The sequence below is a fragment of the Salmo salar genome, chromosome ssa27 (assembly GCF_905237065.1).
Source record: "Salmo salar chromosome ssa27, Ssal_v3.1, whole genome shotgun sequence".
NCBI lineage: Eukaryota > Metazoa > Chordata > Actinopteri > Salmoniformes > Salmonidae > Salmo > Salmo salar.
This window is the reverse complement of record NC_059468.1, coordinates 27,178,924-27,200,765: the sequence shown is the minus strand read 5'-3', so window position 1 is coordinate 27,200,765 and position 21,842 is coordinate 27,178,924. Positions and strand designations below refer to the sequence as shown.

Sequence of the window (21,842 nt, the reverse complement as noted above, 5' to 3'; positions counted from 1 at the left end):
GTAATCAAACTTTTGTAATAGTAAATCGGAGTTTGGTCAGGGCTAAACTTGGTCGGTGTCTAAATGGCTAGCCGTGATGGCTGGGCTATCTACTGAGAATATTGCAAAATGTGCTTTCACCGAAAAGCTATTTTAAAATCGGACATATCGAGTGCATAGAGGAGTTCTGTATCTATAATTCTTTAAATAATTGTTATGTTTTTTGTGAACGTTTATCGTGAGTAATTTAGTAAATTCACCGGATGTTTGCGGGGGGTATGCTAGTTCTGAACGTCACATGCTAATGTAAAAAAGCAGTTTTTTGATATAAATATGAACTTGATTGAACAAAACATGCATGCATTGTATAACATAATGTCCTAGGGTTGTCATCTGATGAAGATCATCAAAGGTTAGTGCTGCATTTAGCTGTGGTTTTGTTTTTTGTGACATTATATGCTAGCTTGATTTTTTTCTGGCTGGGAACTCTCCTGACATAATCTAATGTTTTGCTTTCGTTGTAAAGCATGCAAAAATCCTGGCGAAATGCATAGCACATAGAATTTAAAAGGTTATACCAGATATTGTTCATCCTGATCAGACAGGTTTTTTACATGGACAATATACTGGAGATAATATACGACAATTACTTGAAACAATTGAACATTATGAAACATCGAAGATTCCAGGCCTGGTCTTCATAGCAGATTTTGAAAAGGCATTTGATAAAGTATGACTAGAATTCATATATAAATGCCTGGATTAAATAAATGTTGGTGAATCTCTCGTACAATGGGTTGAAGTTATGTGCAGCAACCCCAGATGTCAAAGAGTAAATAATGATTATGTAACCGATGTGAAATGGCTAGCTAGTTTTTCATTTATTTTATTTCACCTTTATTTAACCAGGTAGGCAAGTTGCGAACAAGTTCTCATTTACAATTGCGACCTGGCCAAGATAAAGCAAAGCAGTTCGACAACATACAAAAACACAGAGTTACACATGGAGTAAAACAACATACAATCAATGATACAGTAGAAAGAAGTAAGACTATATACAATGTGAGCAAATGATGTGAGATAAGGGAGGTAAAGGCAAAAAAGGCCATGGTGCAGAGTAAATAAAGTATAGCAAGTAAAACACTGGAATGGTAGATTTGTTATTTGAAGAAAGTTCAAAGTTAAAATATAAAATATAAATAATACGGTGGAAAGGAGCAAAATAAATAAAATAAATAAATAAAGTAGGGGAAGAGGTAGTAGTTTGGGCTAAATTATAGATGGGCTTTGTACAGGTGCATTGATCTGGGACTTGCTCTGATAGCTGGTGCTTAAAGCTAGTGAGGGAGATAAGTGTTTCCAATTTCAGAGATTTTTGTAGTTCGTTCCAGTCATTGGCATCAGAGAACTGGAAGGAGAGACGACCAAAGGAGGAGTTGGCTTTAGGGGTGACCAGAGAGATATACCTGCTGGAGCGCGTGCTACAGGTGGGTGCTGCTATGGTGACCAGTGAGCAGAGATAAGGGGGGACTTTACCTAGCAGGGTCTTGTAGATGACCTGGAGCCAATGTATTTGGCGACGATTATGAAGCGAAGGCCAGCCAACGAGAGCATACAGGTCGCAGTGGTGGGTAGTATATGGGGCTTTGGTGACAAAACGGATGGCACTGTGATAGACTGCATCCAGCTTGTTGAGTAGGGTATTGGAGGCTATTTTGTAAATGACATCGCCGAAGTCGAGGATTGGTAGGATGGTCAGTTTTACGAGGGTTAGTTTGGCAGCATGAGAGAAGGATGCTTTGTTGCGAAATAGGAAGCCAATTCTAGATTTAACTTTGGATTGGAGATGATTGATGTGAGTCTGGAAGGAGAGTTTACAGTCTAACCAGACACCTAGGTATTTGTAGTTGTCCACAAATTCTAAGTCAGAACCGTCCAGAGAAGTGATGCTGGACAGGCGGGCAGGTGCAGGCAGCGATCGGTTGAAGAGCATGCATTTAGTTTTACTTGTATTTAGGAGCAGTTGGAGACCACGGAAGGAGAGTTGTATGGCATTGAAGCTCGTCTGGAGGGTTGTTAACCTCTATGGGCTAGGTGGGACGCTAGCGTGCCACCCGTGGTGCACTCCATCAACAGCAGGTGCATTTCAAGAGCGGCAAATTTGAATCCAAATAAATGTCAAAATTCAAATTTTTCAAAAATACAACTATTTTACACCATTTGAAAGATAAACATCTCCTTAATCTAACCACGTTTTACGATTTCAAAAAGGTTTTACGGCGAAAGCATAAATTTAGAGTATGTTAGGACAGTACATTTACAAGAGTTGTGTGTAATGTTTTGTCAAGTCAAAGACAGGGTCACCAAAACCATAAAACCAGCTAAAATGATGCACTAACCTTTTACAATCTCCATCAGATGACACTCCTAGGACATTATGTTAGACAATGCATGCATTTTTAGTTCTATCAAGTTCATATTTATATCCAAAAACAGCGTTTTACTATGGCATTGATGTTGAGGAAATCGTTTCCCTCCAATAACCGGCAGTCAAGTCAGCGTCACAAATTAAATAATTAAAATTAGAAAACATTGGTAAAATATTATATTGTCATTTAAAGAATTATAGATTTACATCTCTTGAACGCAATCAACTTGCCAGATTTAAAAATAACCTTACTGGGAAATCACACTTTGCAATAATCTGAGCACTGCGCCCAGAAAAATACGCGTTGCGATACAGACTAGACGTCATGTTGGGGAGATCTAAAATCGAAAATACTATGTAAATAATCCATTACCTTTGATTCTCTTCATCAGATGTCACTTCCAGGTATCACAGGTCCATAACGAATGTAGTTTTGTTCAAAAAAGCTCATCATTTATGTCCAAAAATCTCCGTCTTGTTAGCACATGATCTAAGCCAGCCGGACTTCTCGTCATGAACGAGGGGAAAAAATATATTTCCGTTCGTTCAAACATGTCAAACGTTGTATAGCATAAATCATTAGGGCCTTTTTAACCAGAACATGAATAATATTCAAGGTGGACGAATGCATACTCTTTTATAACGTATTGGAACGAGGGTACCCAACATGAACTCGCGCGCCAGGTGTCTAATGGGACATCATCGTTCCATGGCTCTTGTTCGGTCAGATCTCCCTCCAGAAGACTCAAAACACTTTGTAAAGGCTGGTGACATCTAGTGGAAGCAATAGGAAGTGCCAAAATATTCCTCAACCCCTGTGTTTTTCAATGGGATAGGTTTAAAGTCAATACAACACATCAGGTATCCACTTCCTGTCAGAAAATGTCTCAGGGTTTTGCCTGCCAAATGAGTTCTGTTATACTCACAGACACCATTCAAACAGTTTTAGAAACTTTAGAGTGTTTTCTATCCATATATAATAAGTATATGCATATTCTAGTTACTGGGTAGGATTAGTAACCAGATTAAATCGGGTACATTTTTTTTATCCAGACGTGCAAATGCTGCCCCCTAGCCCTAACAGGTTAACACAGTGTCCAAAGAAGGGCCAGAAGTATACAGAATGGTGTCGTCTGCGTAGAGGTGGATCAGAGATTCACCAGCAGCAAGAGCGACATCATTGATGTATACAGAGAAAAGAGTTGGCCCAAGAATTGAACCCTGTTTTACCCCCATAGAGACTGCCAGAGGTCCGGACAGCAGGCCCTCCGATTTGACACACTGAACTCTATCAGAGAAGTAGTTGGTGAACCAGGCGACGCAATCGTTTGAGAAACCAAGGCTACTGAGTCTGCCGATGAGGATGTGGTGATTAACAGAGTCAAAAGCTTTGGCCAGGTCAATGAATACGGCAGCACAGTATTGTTTGTTATCGATGGCGGTTACGATGTCGTTTAGGACCTTGAGCGTGGCTGAGGTGCACCCATGACCAGCTCTGAAACCAGATTGCATAGCGGAGAGGGTGCGGTGGGATTCTAAATGGTCGGTAATCTGTTTGTTGACTTGGCTTTCGAAGACCTTAGAAAGGCAGGGTAGGGTGGATATAGGTCTGTAGCAATTTGGGTCAAGAGTGTCACCTCCTTTGAAGAGGGGGATAGCGGGGTGTGCGCTAATAGCGTTTCAATCGGTGACGTCACTCGCTCTGAGACCTTGAAGTAGTTGTTCCCCTTGCTCTGCAAGGACCGTGACTTTTGTGGGGCGATGGGTAGTGATGCTTCGAGGGTGGCTGTTGTCGATGTGTGCAGAGGGTCCCTGGTTCGAACCCAGGTAGGGGCGAGGAGAGGGACGGAAGCTATACTGTTACAGTTACATCTCAGAAAGTATTGAGCTTTAAAGAGAAGTATAACACGGCTGTCCGTTGGCTCCATATCTATTCATTATGGCCATTGAAATACTAGCTATTAAAATTAGATCCAACAAGAACATCAAGGGGTTAGAAATCCGGGGGATAAAAACAAAAGTGTCAATGTATGCCGATGATTCTAGTTTTTCCTTAAATCCGCAATCTGGATCCCTGCATAGTCTCATTGAAGATCTTGATCACTTTTCTAGCCTCTCTGGATTAAATCCTAATTATGACAAGTTTACCATATTACTTACTGGGTCGTTAAAGAATACAGTGTTTACTCTGCCGTGCAGTTCACCAATAAAATTGGCGGATGGTGAAGTTGACATACCTGGTATTCACATCTCAAAAAATATAAATGAACTTACCACAATTAATTTCAATAGAAAGTTAGCAAAAATAGACAAGATTCTGCAACCATGGAGAGGTTATCTATGGAAAAATCACATTGATGAACTCTTTGGTCCTATCACAGTTTACTTACTTACTAATGGCACTGACTACCCCAAATGACTTATTTTTTAAATCATATGAGCAAAAAATATTTCATTTTATTTGAGATGTTAAGCCAGACAAAATTAAACATGCTTATTTATATAATGAATATGATTTTGGGGGGCTAAAATTATTAAAAATGAAAGCTTTAAACCTCTCACTAAAAGCTTCACTCATACATAAATTATACTTAAACCCAAAATGGTTCTCCAGTAGATTATTAAGAAAGGCTCATCCTTTGTTCAAAAATGGCCTTTTTGTCTTTAAACAGATTACGACTTCTCATTTCCAACGAATTGAAAATAAAATGTTTAAAGTTTTGCCCTTTCTTAAACAAGCCATACAAAGCTGGTTACAATTTCAGTTTTATCCTCCAGAAAAGATAGAAGAAATATGTTATGGTTAAATTCAAACATACTGATTAACAAAAAAACATTCTTTATGGAAAACATGTTTAAAAATGGTATTATATTTGTTAATGATATTATGAATAGAAATGGAGGAGTTATGTCACATATGCAGTTATCAAAAATATATGGTAATATCTGCTCAATCCAAACTTACAACCAACTAATTGCAGCACTAGTACAAAAATGGAAGAGGCAAGTGGAAAAGGGAGAAGGTAGGGAACTTGTTTTCCTGCCATATATTAAAGATACAAATTGTCTGAAAGGAACTGACATAAACAGAAAAATATACCAGTTTCATCTGAGGACAAATATGTTGACAGCTGCGCCATACAGGTTGCAAAATAAATGGGAGGAGCTTTTCGATGTACCAATTCCAGGGCATATGGTTTATGAATGGGTACAAAACGTATTTCAATGTAAATGATTATATAAAATTCTTGCCACCAACAGAATGCTATATACAGTATATGGGGCATACAACAATCTCAGCTCTGTAGATTTTGCTGCGAAGAGACAGAATCAATAGATAATTTATTCTGGTATTGCCCAGAATAAATGTAGCTTTCTGGTCACAGGTTCAGGAATGGTTAAAAAAAAAAAATCACAACATGCAATTAAAATGACCTTACAAATAGCAGTGTTGGGTGATTTGCAAAGCCAAAGTCAGTCAATAAATAATATAATAATACTCATAGAAAAGGTTTTCATCTTTAGCTCACAATCTGTGGATAAAATACGATTATAAAGGTTCAAACATTTTGTAAAACATCACAGCACAATTGAAAAATATATGGCACATGGAAACCAAATGAGGGCGGTCGATGGTGATAGGTGGGATGGGCTGAGTGGCTGTGGGTTGAGATTAAAGAGCTTATGTTTGGTAATGTATTATTGTTATGTGATTGCTTTATATAAAAGTACCATGTATGTAAAATGTGTACGTAAAATGTATATGTAAAATAAATATGTAACATGTGTATATGTAGCAAAAAAGCTGTAAAAAAACTAAGATATTTGTCCTCCGAAGAGCTGGGGTTGTGAAAAAAATATATAATAATCTAATCAAAATCAACTTTCATTTGTCACATGTGCCAAACACAACAGTAAAATGTTTACTTACAAGCTCTTAACCAACAATGCAGTTTTAAGAAAATACAACAAAAAAAAGTAAGAGATAAGAAATAATTAAAGAGCAGCAGTAAATAATAATAGCGGGGCTGTATACAGTGGGTACCGGTAAAAAGTCAATGTGTCAATTTGCGGGGGCACCGGTGTCGAGGTAATTGAGGTAATTATGTACATGTAGGTAGAGTTATTAAAGCGGCTATGCATAGATAATAACAGAGAGTAGCAGCAGGGCAATGCAAATAGCCTGGGTAGCCATTTGATTAGCTGTTTACGAGTCCTATGGCTTGGGGGTAGAAGCTGTTTAGAAGCCTCTTGGACCTAGACATGGCGCTCCGGTACTGCTTGATGTGCGGTAGCAGAGAGAACAGTCTATGACTAGGGAGGCTGGAGTCTTCGGCAATTTTTAGGGCCTACCTCTGTCACAGTCTGGTATAGAGGTCCTGGATGGCAGGAAGCTTGGCCCCAGTGATGTACTGGGCTGTACGTATTACACTCTGCAGTGCCTTGCGGTCGGAGGCCGTGCAGTTGCCATACCAGGCAGAGATGCAACCCGTCAGGATGCTCTCGATGGTGCAGCTGTAAAACCTTTTGAGGATCTGAGGACCCATGCCGAAACTTTTCAGTCTCCTGAGGGGGAATAGGTTTTGTCATGCCCTCTTCACGACTGTGTTGGCGTGCCTGGAACATGTTAGTTTGTAGGTGATGTGGACGCTAAGGAACTTCAAGCTCTCAACCTGCTCCACTACAGCCCCGTCGATGAGAATGGGGGAATGCTCGGTCCTCCTTGTCCTGTAGTCCACAATCATCTCCTTTGTCTTGATCACGTTGAGGGAGAGGTTGTTGTCCTTGCACCACACGGTCAGGTCTCTGAACTCTTCCCTATTGGTTGTCTCATCGTTGTCGGTGATCAGGCCTACCACTGTTGTGTCATCAGCAAACTTAATGATGGTGTTGGAGTCGTGCCTGGCCATGCAGTCATGAGTGAGCAGGGAGTACAGGAGGGGACTGAGCACACACCCCTGAGGGGCCCCCGTGTTGAGAATCAGCGTGGCGGATGTGTTGTTACCTACCCTTAATTCCTGGGGGCGGCCCATCAGGAAGTCAAGGATCCAGTTGCAGAGGGAGGTGTTTAGTCCCAGGGTCCTTAGCGTAGTGATGAGCTTTGAGGGCACTATGGTGTTGAACACTGAGCTGAAGTCTCACATAGGTGTTCCTTTTGTCCAGGTGGGAAAGGGCAGTGTGGAGAGCAATAGAGATTGCATCATCTGTGGATCTATTTGAGCCATATACAAATTGGAGTGGGTCTAGGGTTTCTGGGATAATGGTGTTGATGTGAACCATGACCAGCCTTTGAAAGCATTTCATGGCTACAGACGTGAGTGCTATGGGTCGCTAGTCTTTTAGGCAGGTTACATTTCTTGGGAACAGGGACTATGGTGGTCTGCTTGAAACATGTTGGTATTACAGACTCAGAATGGGAGAGGTTGAAAATGTCAGTGAAGACACTTGTCAGTTGGTCAGCGCATGCTTGGAGTACATGTCCTGGTCTGTCTTGCCCAGCGACCTTGTGAATGTTGACCTGTTTAAAGGTCTTACTTAGGTTGGCTGCGGAGAGCGTGATCACACAGTCGTCTGGAACAGCTGATGCTATCATGCATGTTTCAGGGTTACTTGCCTCGAAGCAAGCATAGAAGTTATTTAGGATGTCACTGGGCAGCTCTTGGCTGTGCTTCCCTTTGTAGTCTGTAATAGTTTGCAAGCCCTGCCACATCCGACGAGCATCGGAGCCGGTGTAGCACGATTCGATCTTAGTCCTGTATTGACACTGTGCCGGTTTGATGGTTCGTCGGAGGGCATAGTGGGATTTCTTATAAGCTTCCGGGTTAAAGTCCCGCTCCGTGAAATCGGCATCTCTACCCTTTAGCTCAGTGCGATTGTTGCCTGTAATCCATGGCTTCTGGTTGGGGTATGTATGTACAGTCACTGTGGGCACAAAGTCCTCGATGCACTTATTGATAAAGCCAGTGACTGATGTGGTGTACTCCTCAATGCCATCGGAAGAATCCCGGAACATATTCCAGTCTGTGGTAGCAAAACAGTCCTGTAGTTTAACCTGTTAGGGCTAGGGGGCAGTATTGACACGGCTGGATAAAAAACATACCCGATTTAATCTGGTTACCACTCCTACCCAGTAACTAGAATATGCATATACGTATTACATATGGATAGAAAACACCCTAAAGTTTCTAAAACTGTTTGAATGGTGTCTGTGAGTATAACAGAACTCATATGGCAGGTCAAAACCTGAGAGATTCCTTTACAGGAAGTGGCCTGTATGACCATTTCTTGAACTTCTTTTCCATCTCTATCTTTTACTAAGGATCTCTGCTCTAACGTGACACTTCCTACGTCGTCCATAGGCGCTCAGAGCCCGGGAAAAACCTGAATGTCGTCATCCCAGCCCCATGCTGAAACACATTATCGCCTTTCTCAAGTGGCCGATCAAGGGACTCTGGGCTTAGGCGCGTGACCCGACCGCCCCCGCCTTTGTGATTTTTTCCTCTGTTTGCCGAAAAGGAGATTCCCGGTCGGAATATTATCGCTTTTCTACGAGAAAAATGGCGTAAAAATTTATTTTAAACAGCGGTTGACATGCTTCGAAGTACGGTAATGGAATATTTAGAATTTTTTTGTCACGAATTGCGCCATGCGCACGACCCTTCTTTACCATTTCGGATAGTGTCTGGAACGCACGAACAAAACGCCGCTATTCGGATATAACGATGGATTATTTTGGACCAAACCAACATTTGTTATTGAAGTAGCAGTCCTGGGAGTGCATTCTGACGAAGACAACAAAAGGTAATCAAACTTTTATAATAGTAAATATGATTATGGTGAGTGCTAAACTTGTCGGGTGTCTAAATAGCGAGCCCGTGATGCCTGGGCTATGTACTTAGAATATTGCAAAATGTGCTTTCACCAAAAAGCTATTTTAAAATCGGACATATCGAGTGCATAGAGGAGGTCTGTATCTATAATTCTTAAAATAATTGTTATGCTTTTTGTGAACGTTTATCGTGAGTAATTTAGTAAAATGTTAGCGAATTCCCGGGAAGTTTGCGGGGGGTATGCTAGTTCTGAACGTCACATGCTAATGTAAAAAGCTGGTTTTTGATATAAATATGAACTTGATTGAACAAAACATGCATGTATTGTATAACATAATGTCCTAGGGTTGTCATCTGATGAAGATCATCAAAGGTGAGTGCTGCATTTAGCTGTCTTCTGGGTTTTTGTGACGTTATATGCTAGCTTGAAAAATGGGTGTCTGATTATTTCTGGCTTGGTACTCTGCTGACATAATCTAATGTTTTGCTTTCGTTGTAAAGCCTTTTTGAAATCGGACAGTGTGGTTAGATTAACGAGAGTCTTGTCTTTAAATAGCTGTAAAATAGTAATATGTTTGAGAAATTGAAGTAATAGGATTTTTAAGGTTTTGAAAATCGCGCCACAGGCTTCAAGTGGCTGTTACGTAGGTGGGACGAATTCGTCCCGCCTAGCCCAGAGAGGTTAGCATCTGCTTCATCTGACCACTTTTTTATAGACCGAATCACTGGTGCTTCCTCCTTACATGTTTGCCTGTAAGAAGGAATCAGGAGGATAGAGTTATGGTCAGATTTGCCAAATGGAGGGCGAGGGAGAGCCTCTTGACGATCGTTTTCCTGTTTGCTTATGATGGAATACAGCTCATTGAGTTCGGTTTTAGTGCCAGCCTCGGTCTGTGGTGGTATGCAGACAGCTACGAAAAAACACAGATGAGAACTCTCTAGGTAGATAGTGTGGTCTACAGCTTATCATGAGATACTCTACCTCAGGCGAGCAAAACCCTGAGACTTCCTTCGATATCGTGCACCAGTTATTGTTTACAAATATGCATAGGCCCCTGCCCCATGTCTTACCAGAGGCTGCTGTTCTGTCCTGCCGATAGAGTGTATAACCCGTCACTGTATGTTCTTAATGTCGTCGTTCAGCCACTATTTGGTGAAACATAAGATATTACAGTATATAACAGAATATGCATGCTGTCAGTTTGTCCCATTTATTTTCCAGCGATTGAACGTTAGCTAGCAGAATGGAAGGTAAAGGCAGATTAGCCACTCGTCACCTGATCCTCACAAGGCATCCTGATCTCTTTCCGCGAAATCTATGTTTCCTTTTCCAGCGAATCTCAGGGATCTGGGCCTGGTCGGGTGTCCGTAGTATATCCCTCATGTCCGACTCATTGAAGAAGAACTCCTTGTCCAACTTGAGGTGAGTAATACCAGTTCTGATGTCCAGAAGCTCTTTCGGTCATGAGAGACGGTAGCAGAAACATGTTCAAAACAAGTTACGAACTACACCAAAAAAACTAACAAAATAGCATGGTTGGTTAATTAAGAGCCCATAAGACGGCAGCCCTACCCTCCGGTGCCATCTTGACCGACCGGCTCATACAGTCAGGTCCATAATTATGCTCACCCTTGATAAAGATGAGAAAAAAAACATTATAAAATATATAATACAAATACCGAGCTCAAATGCATGCTCCAAAAAAAATGAAAATAATATTACTTTTATATTAATACAATTGCTCAGAAAAAGAGTTGTTTTCCTAATGTGTTGTACACTCTCACAGTTTTGATTTCTTCGGAAAGGGAGGGTGTTAAAGTATTGAAAAAAGGGGTCCCAATAATTTTGACCCTATCTTTTTGAGATTGTTTTGTATTACTTGTTAAACAAAATCAATTTCTCTGAGCAATTGTATTAGTATAAAATAATATAATTTCCCAATGTTTTGAGCATTCAATATAACTCAGTATTTGTTTTATTTATTTTATACAGTCTTTTTTGTTCATCTTTATCAAGGGTGAACATAATTATGGATCTGACTGTATGTCTTGATTCTCTATTATACAGACTGAAGCCAATTGTCCATACATTGTGGATCGAATATGGCTCAACAAGATAGTTTTGGGGTAGTGGTAGCAGGAAGGGGAGGCTCTGGGTCTTTGGGCTAAGAGAGAGGAGTTCTAGGGTATCTGTGTCTTGGCTGTGTGTCCTAGCTGGTCCTGTGGCTCTGGGTTGTGGTACACGTAGCAGTTAGAGGAACCTCTGGTTCTTTGGCCTAAAAGAGGGTCTCTAGGGTATCTGTGTCTTGGCCGTGTGCCCTGTCCTGGCTGGTTCTGGGGCACTGTGAGCTCACTGATCCTCAGAGAGGAGATTTGAACCTGGCCCTGGGTCCTACATGGCTCTTTATTATTGGTACCAGTCCAGTGGGCTGTGGGTCCAGGCCCCATGGCCCTGGCCCCAGGTCTTAGGGGGCCGTTAGAGATGTTGTGGTCCTGGAGACATTTATAGATACTTTGGGTCTTTAAGCTGATAAATGAGGCTTCGTGACTAGGGCACAGTCTGAATTGTTCTTTAGAATAACATTATTTAGCTTTGGGTCTGGTTTTTGGATCTTTGGACAGACTGGGGCTTTAGAGACACATGAGGTTTGGGACTAGGGGACAGCCCAAAGAGGGAATGGCTCCTAGTTCTTTAGACAAATATATGTTGCGCTTTGGTTCCTGTCTTTGGATCTTTGGGGAGACAGTCTGGGGGTCTTTGGGGAGACAGTCTACGTCTGGGGGTCTGTCCCATGGTAGATTGACTGCCACCCCCATTGAAGCCACGGAAGACTATAGTGCTCCAGGCATTGTTTGCAGAACACAGGATCCCCCATCATAGTGAATGGAAAATGGCAATCTTCGTCAATCTTCGTGTAAATAAAAAAGATCTTAGAAGACAATCATGGTGCCAGCAATAGCTTCTAATAGACGATGTATGTCCTTGAACCAATATTTTTTTTATTTAGTTGCTAATGGCAGCCTGCAGTACCCCGGTGGGCCTTCAACTTGAGTTACTCAATAAGAGGGGACAGCACTGAGTTAGCCTTCAATGTCACTTCCTGGAGTAGCTCAAACTGCAAGTTACATCTCCATGAGACGCCATCTGAGTTCAAATGCGCTATTGAGTCTTTACATAGGAATTAATGGTGACGTGTGATCGATGGCTTTGTCCATTAATTAATATATGTGACCGACCAGCTCATATCGTTCTTATGTAGCAAAATTTGAAATTGTGTTTTTTACATTGGATAAAGAGCTACAAAATGGTATATCATACACTTCAGTTGAGGAACAATGGGAAAGTAATTTTGCTTTGAAAGTTGATCAAATTGTATACTCACTTCTGAGAAAATGGCCTTTGAATGTTTTGGTACTACTACTGGAGAACCCTTCTTTGTCTACACCCATTCAGCATCGTTCACACCCTCTTAAGCTTTAGCCCCACCCATCTCTTTAAGGGTTGATCCGAGAGTTCTGCACTAACAACAGCAGTCAAGCACCCAAGCTAACTGGTTGCTACTTCCAGACACAAATGAGAGAACAGCTCACTGAACATTACTCGCCCTAGCAGAGCTGGTTAGGCTGTTATGTTATCCAGTGTTGGTGACTGCAACTGTGCTGTCAGATTGTCCGTTCGTAAATTGGAGCGTTCAGAGCGCACACTGGACGCTCTGGCCGATGAGTAGGGTTGATCCGAACGTTCTGACCTCAAAACAGCAGTCAAGCACCCAAGCTAACAGGCTAACATTGGCTAGCTTGCTAGCTACTTCCAGACACAAATGAGAGAACACCGCACTCTGACCATTTCACTCGACCTAGCAGAGCGTGCTAGAATGTTTTCATGCTATCCAGAGCGTTGGTGACTAACTGTGCTGCTGGCAACAATTTTATTACGCTTTTTTGCCGACGTTTACTGTCACCAGCCATATTCTGCACTCTGGCACACTCAGACGAGAGTCTTTTGTTAAGACATGTAGCTAGTTAGCTAGCTAGGTAAACAAGGAACCATAATCCCAACTCAAGACGTGAATCTGCAGGTAGCTAACCAACCAGGTTCAATGTTAGCTAGTCAAGCAAATGGCTCTGAGATATGAATAATAAGATCATATACGTAACATTAGCTAGCAAGCCAGCCAGCTAACATTAGCTAGCTAGCTAACAGTACAATTTAACTTGAAATGAAACCACTTTGTTTCAAAATTAGAAAAGTGTAATATCTGAAAATGTATCTAGCTAGACTATTTTACCCGTATACATCATGGATTGACACGTCTCCTTTCGAATGCCATGGTTGAACTTAGATTGAAGATGTAAGGTGTTTTCTGCATCTCCTTAGCTATCATAGTCGAATTTCACTGATTTCCAAACTCGGTCCTCCAGAAAGTGGAGAGCGTACACGTAACTTTAGCTAGCGAGCCAGCCAGCTAATGTTATCTAGCTAACAGTATACTTTAACTTGACATTAGGCTTATGCAGTTTTACTACGAGATACATTTAACCTCTATGGGCTAGGCGGGACGAATTCGTCCCACCTACGTAACAGCCACTTGCAGCCTGTGGCGCGATTTTCAAAACCTTAAAAATCCTATTACTTCAATTTCTCAAACATATGACTATTTTACAGCTATTTAAAGACAAGACTCTCGTTAATCTAACCACACTGTCCGATTTCAAAAAGGCTTTACAACGAAAGCAAAACATTAGATTATGTCAGCAGAGTACCAAGCCAGAAATAATCAGACACCCATTTTTCAAGCTAGCATATAATGTCACCAAAACCCAGAAGACAGCTAAATGCAGCACTCACCTTTGATGATCTTCATCAGATGACAACCCTAGGACATTATGTTATACAATACATGCATGTTTTGTTCAATCAAGTTCATATTTATATCAAAAACCAGCTTTTTACATTAGCATGTGACGTTCAGAACTAGCATACCCCCGCAAACTTCCGGGGAATTCGCTAACATTTTACTAAATTACTCACGATAAACGTTCACAAAAAGCATAACAATTATTTTAAGAATTATAGATACAGAACTCCTCTATGCACTCGATATGTCCGATTTTAAAATAGCTTTTTGGTGAAAGCACATTTTGCAATATTCTAAGTACATAGCCCAGGCATCACGGGCTAGCTATTTAGACACCCGGCAAGTTTAGCACTCACCAATATCAGCTTTACTATTATAAAAGTTTGATTACCTTTTGTTGTCTTCGTCAGAATGCACTCCCAGGACTGCTACTTCAATAACAAATGTTGGTTTGGTCCAAAATAATCCATCGTTATATCCGAATAGCGGCGTTTTGTTCGTGCGTCCCAGACACTATCTGAAATGGTAAATCAGGGTCGCGCGCATGGCGCAATTCGTGACAAAAAAAATCTAAATATTCCATTACCGTACTTCGAAGCATGTCAACCGCTGTTTAAAATCCATTTTTATGCCATTTTTCTCGTAGAAAAGCGATAATATTCCGACCGGGAATGTCCATTTAGCTAAACTGAGGAAAGTAAACAAAGCTTTCGGTCGACGCCGGCACACGCCTGAGTCTCACAGTACTGTAACCAGCCACTACCCAAACGCGCTAGTTTGTTTCAGCCAGAGCCTGCAAAGCCACGATTCAGCTTTTTGCCGCCTTCTGAGACCCTATGGCAGCCGTAGGAAGTGTCACGGGACAGCTAAGATCCTCACTCTTCAATAAACAGAGACAAGAAGAACGACACCTTGTCAGACAGGCCACTTCCTGCCTGAAACCTTGTCAGGTTTTTGCCTGCCAAATGAGTTCTGTTATACTCACAGACACCATTCAAACAGTTTTAGAAACTTTAGGGTGTTTTCTATCCATATGTAATAAGTATATGCATATTCTAGTTACTGGGTAGGAGTGGTAACGAGATTAAATCGGGTACGTTTTTTTATCCAGCCGTGTCAATACTGCCCCCTATCCTAAACAGGTTAAAAAAAAGCTGTGTTTGACAAGATTACCTAGACATACTGACCAGCTCAAATAGACAGAAGCGTGCTATATGGCAGACCATTCCAAACTCATCACATGGCATGTCCAGCCCACTCATTATCTCAGCCAATCATGGCTAGCGGGAAGGTTGCTGACTTTTTCTGTGGCTAAACCAACTAGGCTCGTACATTTTTTTTAAATTAGTATTTACAGATGGCATACAAGTTTGTTTTTAAGGCACATGAAAGTTCACATGTTCGAGAAGGCATTTCTGCCAAAAAACGCATTCTGATTAAAAAAAAAGTTTACGTTCAAACAGCTCTCATGTGAAGTAGTGAGCCGCGACATACGCCTTGTTTCTTGAAAATTGTCACATATACAGTCATTGGTCTGTCCAGTGGCCTTTCTGTCAATGTGTCTTAGTCCGATGCCCATTGTGCCCACAAAGCATAGATCAGTCCTTTGAACCCTCTTTACCATGGGTGCCATGCTGGGCTGGGCACAGTGACAGAGCCAGATCAGATCTCTCTCCTGCCCCCTCAGGGACACTTTGATGCAAAACAGACGTGGCAGCGCTTAAAATGCTAAAGCCTGGCACAGACCAAGCACGGCCACAGAAACATCGAAACACTCGTATAAAAACAGCCAAAATGTCCCCCCAGCCCTCCCATAGCGAGATGAGACCTTCCACAGCTGTGCACCAACTCTTGGACATCATGCCCCCTCTCATACCTCCTCACTAACAACAGAACTGAATTATACACTGTTGTCACACACACACACACACACACACACACACACACACACACACACACACACACACACACACACACACACACACACACACACACACACACACACAGACACAGACACAGACACAGACAAGCAGACACACACACATAGACACGCACAGACACAGACACACAGACGCACACACAGACACACACATACACAGACGCAAAGACGCACACACACAGACACAGACGCACAGACACAGACACACACACACACACACACACAGACACACAGCTTGTTTAGCTGGAACAAAGTGAGGTGTCAGTTGACGGGCAGCTTGTGAGGCGCGGCGGCAGGCATAGCTGAGTAGAGCAGAGAGGGAAACACTTCCTCTGCTTTATTAATCAATCTGCCTCTCACATTCCTCAACACAGACACATAAGAGCAGAGGGGGAATGGATGAATGGATGGAGAATAAGAAAAGTGAGAGAAAGAGGTTAAACCCTGGTGGGTTTCTGATGACGAGGATATACATATTGTCAGACCAAATAATAACTTAGGCAGAATGGATAAAGAGGGGTATTTTTCATCCATCCTGCCTAAGTCATGATTAGGTCTGACAATATGTACATCCTCCTAGTCTCATGGGAAGAAAATAAGGATGTAAGATGGATATAAGATGGATAAAAAGAGGGACGTAAGATGGATAAAAAGAGGGATGTAAGATGGATATAAGATGGATAAAAAGAGGGACGTAAGATGGATAAAAAGAGGGATGTAAGATAAAACAGTGGGATGTAGTTTGGATAAAAAGCTTTTTGTGACGAATAGAATGTGACAGGGATGGATTCTGTAAGCAGTTTCAAGGATAAATAAACAGAGAATGAGTCTAACATTACACAGCATCTGAAAACCACAGACCCTAAGACACAAACATATGTACAACCCAATAGAGATACTAGTCCAAAGTCAATCTATATGAAGAGTATTAGCTAAACTCTGGATCATCTAGCCACTCATAGACTGCTCCATTGATTAAGATCAGAGTAGACCATTGATTGGCTGAGTCTGCTCTGACAAAGTGAGATAATAGGCTGCATGTCACTCTTCCAATTACAACAGAGGTGAGTCATAATAGAACTTGAGCAAAGTAACTTTGAGACTTCAAAAAACAGATAGATCCAGTATAAAGTGTCTACTCAAAACAGCTATTAGTCCACAATGTCTGTTGTCACATAGTCATTGAAGTGGAAACAGGACATCCATCACACACACACATACACATACACACACACACACACACACACACACACACACACACACACACACACACACACACACACACACACACACACACACACACACACACACACACACACACACACACATACACACACACACATTAATCAATCTGCCACGCATCACAAAAAGCATTTTGTAATAGCCACCTCTAGTCTCCCTCTCATCTTCAATGTCTCTAATTCCTGTAGAGGAATTAAACTACTTTCAGATAGAAGGCATAAGAAGAACAGATCAATACTTATGTTCCCCCTCTATTCCCCCTCTCCGTCTTTGAAAATTGCAGACGCCCAATGTCTCCAGTAGCTCTTAGTTGGCCTCCAGGCTCAAACCATGCAAATGTTCAGGGATCACCGCTGCAATCAATATATGGCAGCCGTCAGATATTCATGTGTGATGTCAGGGGAATATGTGAGATTAGAAACTGGGTGGTTAAAGCACTGAATGCTGATTGGCTGACAGCTGTGGTATATCAGACTGTATACCATGGGTATGATAAAACATGTATTTTTACTGCTCTAATTACATTGGTAACCAGCTTATAATAGCAATAAGGCACCTCGGAGGTTTGCGGTATATGACCAATATACCACGGCTAAGGGCTGTATTCAGGCACTCTGTGTTGCGTCGTGCTAAGAACAGCCCTTAGCCGTGTTATATTGGCCATATACCACACCTCATCGTGCATTATTGCTTAATTAGATTAGACAATAGAGAAGGAGGGAGTGTGTGTGAGGGTGTGTGTGTGCCTGTGTCTAGGACCACAGACGGTTGAATGTGTGTGTCTGATTTTAAAGCAATGCAATATCGTCTAAAAAGGGAATATATAGATTGTCGATGAGCCTGCTTCAAGTCTATTTTATCATATAGATTGAACTGCTGCTCAGACTGTCTGACTATCTGTTTCTGTAAAATGGCAGGAGAATAGGAACATGAACGATAGAGACTAAAACAGAGCTTTAATTCCCTTTGAAGTTTGCGGCGGTGTGACCTGACAAGAAAGCTAAGGGATTGCCGAAATAACATTAGTATCAATAACATTCAGCTACATTTTGACAGTAAAATCATTCTGTTGAAACACACACAATCATATGCACGCACACACATGCACACACACGCAAACACACACACAAACATATGATGGCTGGTATATCAACAGTCTGCCAGCTGCGATAGCCTGGAAGTATCAGTCTTGTGGTGTTTTACTGGCTCCTAAACTAGGTAAAATAGTCAATTTACAATAAACAGGCCCATAATTAATCTTCCAGATGTTGAGACAGCTCAAGGAGAGAAATACAGGGCCTTAGAGACGTGAGACGAATGCACGAGTCAAAGAGCTAAATTAATCCCCTCCATTAGGTGAATAGGCAATGCCATGGAAACTGAGTGACCGAGTGAATATTCAATTTGATTCTCTGTTCCAAGTATTTCTTGTGTCTCATTCTGTCTCCCTCTCCTTCTCCCTCTCTTTCTCCCTCTCTCTCTCTCTCTGTCTCCATTTCTCTCTACCTCTCCACCTCTCCCTATCTACCTCTCCCTCTCTCCATGTGTATCCAATTTCTGCCTTTAAATAACCTTTTTCTGCACTACTGAGCTGGAATGATATCCCTTCGTGACAGATCAAAAATTTGTCTTACGGAATTAATTTCCATAACGGAACATATAACGTGATAATGAGTTTTTATTGCATATGGATTGCAAATTGATATTCGTGGATAGAGGTCACGTATGCATAATTCAGCTGAGAGGTCCTTTGTGACAGCAGCTGTCCAGTATTCTGTTTGCTAGCGTCCAAGCGTGTTAGCCTAGCGCCCGGATATCTATCCGTCTAAATTGATGTGCGGGCCTTGGGATGTGTTTAGGCATGTTAACCTATAATAGATACCAGCAGATGAGATGCCGCTATTGGAGCTAAGGCAACATGCCGTAATTTAAAGTGCCAAGACCGTTGAGGAATGACAAATAGACTAGCATTGTTTGTTAGCTCTGTGTGGATGAGGATGGCATGTCATAAAATACCTTCATGATATGAATCTATAATGAGACACAGGTGGCGGCCGACTGCAAATAGTGAAATATTGAATAATACTGCTCTATGAAAAGCGGATTAATTATATATTAATTGTGGAAAGTTTTGTATTCCTTTTTTTATTTGATAAAATGAATACAATAATGTTGTGTGTTGACATCAAGTCTTTGACATAAAAAACTCTAAGCTCTAATGTTTATTTCCAGCAAGTCATGTCACAATGCACACTCATATGAGATGGCCAGTCAAACTGGATCTTATTCCCTATGGGCTCCGGTCAAAAGTAGTGCACTATATAGAGAATAGGGTGCCATTTGGGACGCACACTCAGCCATGGGGTGATGTGACTGTTGGTTTAGCAGACAGGACTGTGCGTACTCTTGGCTCGAGGCAGACCATCCTTCCTGGAAGAGGGGGATTAGTTGGAGGAGATTAGAGGCAGATCCCTCACTTCAGGGGCTGATCAAACATGTCCCTCTCATACCTCCTTTCTTTCTCTCCATCTCGCCGTCACCTCTGTTTATACAATCAGGACAGAGCATAGCTGACATTGATACAGAGCGTCTGAGGATTATACTTATCAATGTAAATTAAATTGGGTGCTAACTGTTAGCTGGTGGCTTAACCTGTTCTAAAATATCTAGTTCTACCAACAACAGTCCAAAGAATAAAAGGCAAAAGTTTGGCTTTAACACAGTTGGATAATGGATGTCAGTTTAGCCTTGTTTTGTCAAACTGTATCAGCTTCTGACAAACACAAAGCAGTCAGAGCAGTCAGACAAAGCAGTCAGACAAAGCAGTCAGACAAACACAAAGGATAGGCTACTTCTATTTCATGTCAACTCCCATAGCTTCTACCCCTTCAATACTAGCAGATCTGATAGAATTGGAAAAGTGTAAGCATTCTTCTCTGATCTACACAAGTGCTTGGGGCCCTAGGGGTCGATTTGAGATTGTCGCTTTAGCCTTTAATACCGAAGTCAACCTTCCACACACTGTTGATCGAACGCTCCATTGATGGGGTCCTCTGGATCTGCTAAATGTGGTCACCATCATAGAACGAGAATGGAACGGTCACAATGGTTTCGCTAGTCATTGGACATGGCCATTTATGTAACGGGATTCTAAATGGTCCATATATCCTGCAGATCGCCCGAGCCAGATTGCTATGGCAATTACACAGTCATATTGGACACGGTACAGAAGAGAGCGTTAGTGGTAGAGGTGTGTGGCAGGTGTAGGCTATATGACGGATGCTGTAGGTCCGAGTCCTAAATTTAACCCTATTCCCTATGTAGTGCACTACTTTTGACCAGGATCCATAGGCCTCTGTTCAAAAGTAGTGAACTTTATAGGGAATAGTGGTAGAACTTTATAGCGTTAGTGGTAGAGGTGTGTGGCAGGTGTAGGCTATATGACGGATGCTGTAGGTCCGAGTCCTAAATTGAACCCTATTCCCTATGTAGTGCACTACTTTTGACCAGGATCCATAGGCCTCTGTTCAAAAGTAGTGAACTTTATAGGGAATAGGGTGCCTTTTGGGACATAATGTAGGTCTAAATAGAGATGGTGAAAATAGTTCAGAGCTATTCACGCCAGGTACTCTATGAACAAACTGTACACATATTTCTGTCCACAGAAGACTGGCACGTTTCATTTCATGGTAGAGTGGAGGTGAACATAAGTGCTAGCACAATACCAACTGTACTGGAGGGAAAAGCAGCCGTTTTACGGGTTCCTGACCAATTGTGTTTTCTTTTTGTTGTTGTTGCTGATTTGAACTTTTTATGTACATAAAGTTTCCGACATCATTTCCTATGACCGAAAAAAGCTTCTAGACATGAGAACATCAATCACTGACCTCGATTTGGATAAGGATTTCTACTTCAATGAGTCGGAGGCAAATGACATACTGCCCATCCCGGACCAGGCACGGTGTGCGGGTTACATCGGCAGGACAGAACGGCAGCGCTGGGCATATTCAATGGGGGTGGAGTGTTTCTTTGTTAACAACAGCTGGTGCACGATCTGTAATATCTAGGTTCTGCTTGCCTGAGTTAGAATACCTCATGGTAAGGTGTAGACCATACTATTTACCAGCAAAGTTTTCATTTATATTTTTCGTAGCTGTCTACTTACCTCCACAAACCAATGTTGGCACTAAGACCGCACTCAATGAGCTGTATAGGGCCATAAGTAAACAAGAAAAGCTCCCCCAGAGGAGACGCTCCTATTGGCTAGTGATTTTAATGCAGGAAAACTGAAATCCGTCTTTCCTCATTTCTACCAGCAAGTCACCAGTGCAATTAGAGTCGAAAAAGCTCTAGATCACCTTTAGATCACTCCACACACAGAGATGCATACAAACCTCACCCTCGCCCTTTTGGCAAATCTGACCACAACTCTATCCTCCTGATTCCTGCTTACATGCAACAACTCAAACAGGAAAGAACCAATGACGTGCTCAATACAAAAGTGGTCAGATGAAGCGGATGTTAAGCTGCAGGACTGTTTCGCTAACACAGACTGGAAAATGTTA

The 21,842-nt window shown here is 41.7% G+C and overlaps 1 protein-coding gene across 10 annotated transcripts in view; it reads right to left on the bottom strand.

Annotated features, from left to right (window-relative positions):
• The window catches only part of LOC106588837 (adhesion G protein-coupled receptor B2), a 512,228-nt gene that overhangs the window by 431,983 nt on the left and 58,403 nt on the right, over positions 1–21,842 (bottom strand). The gene's annotated exons all lie outside the window — the stretch shown is intronic.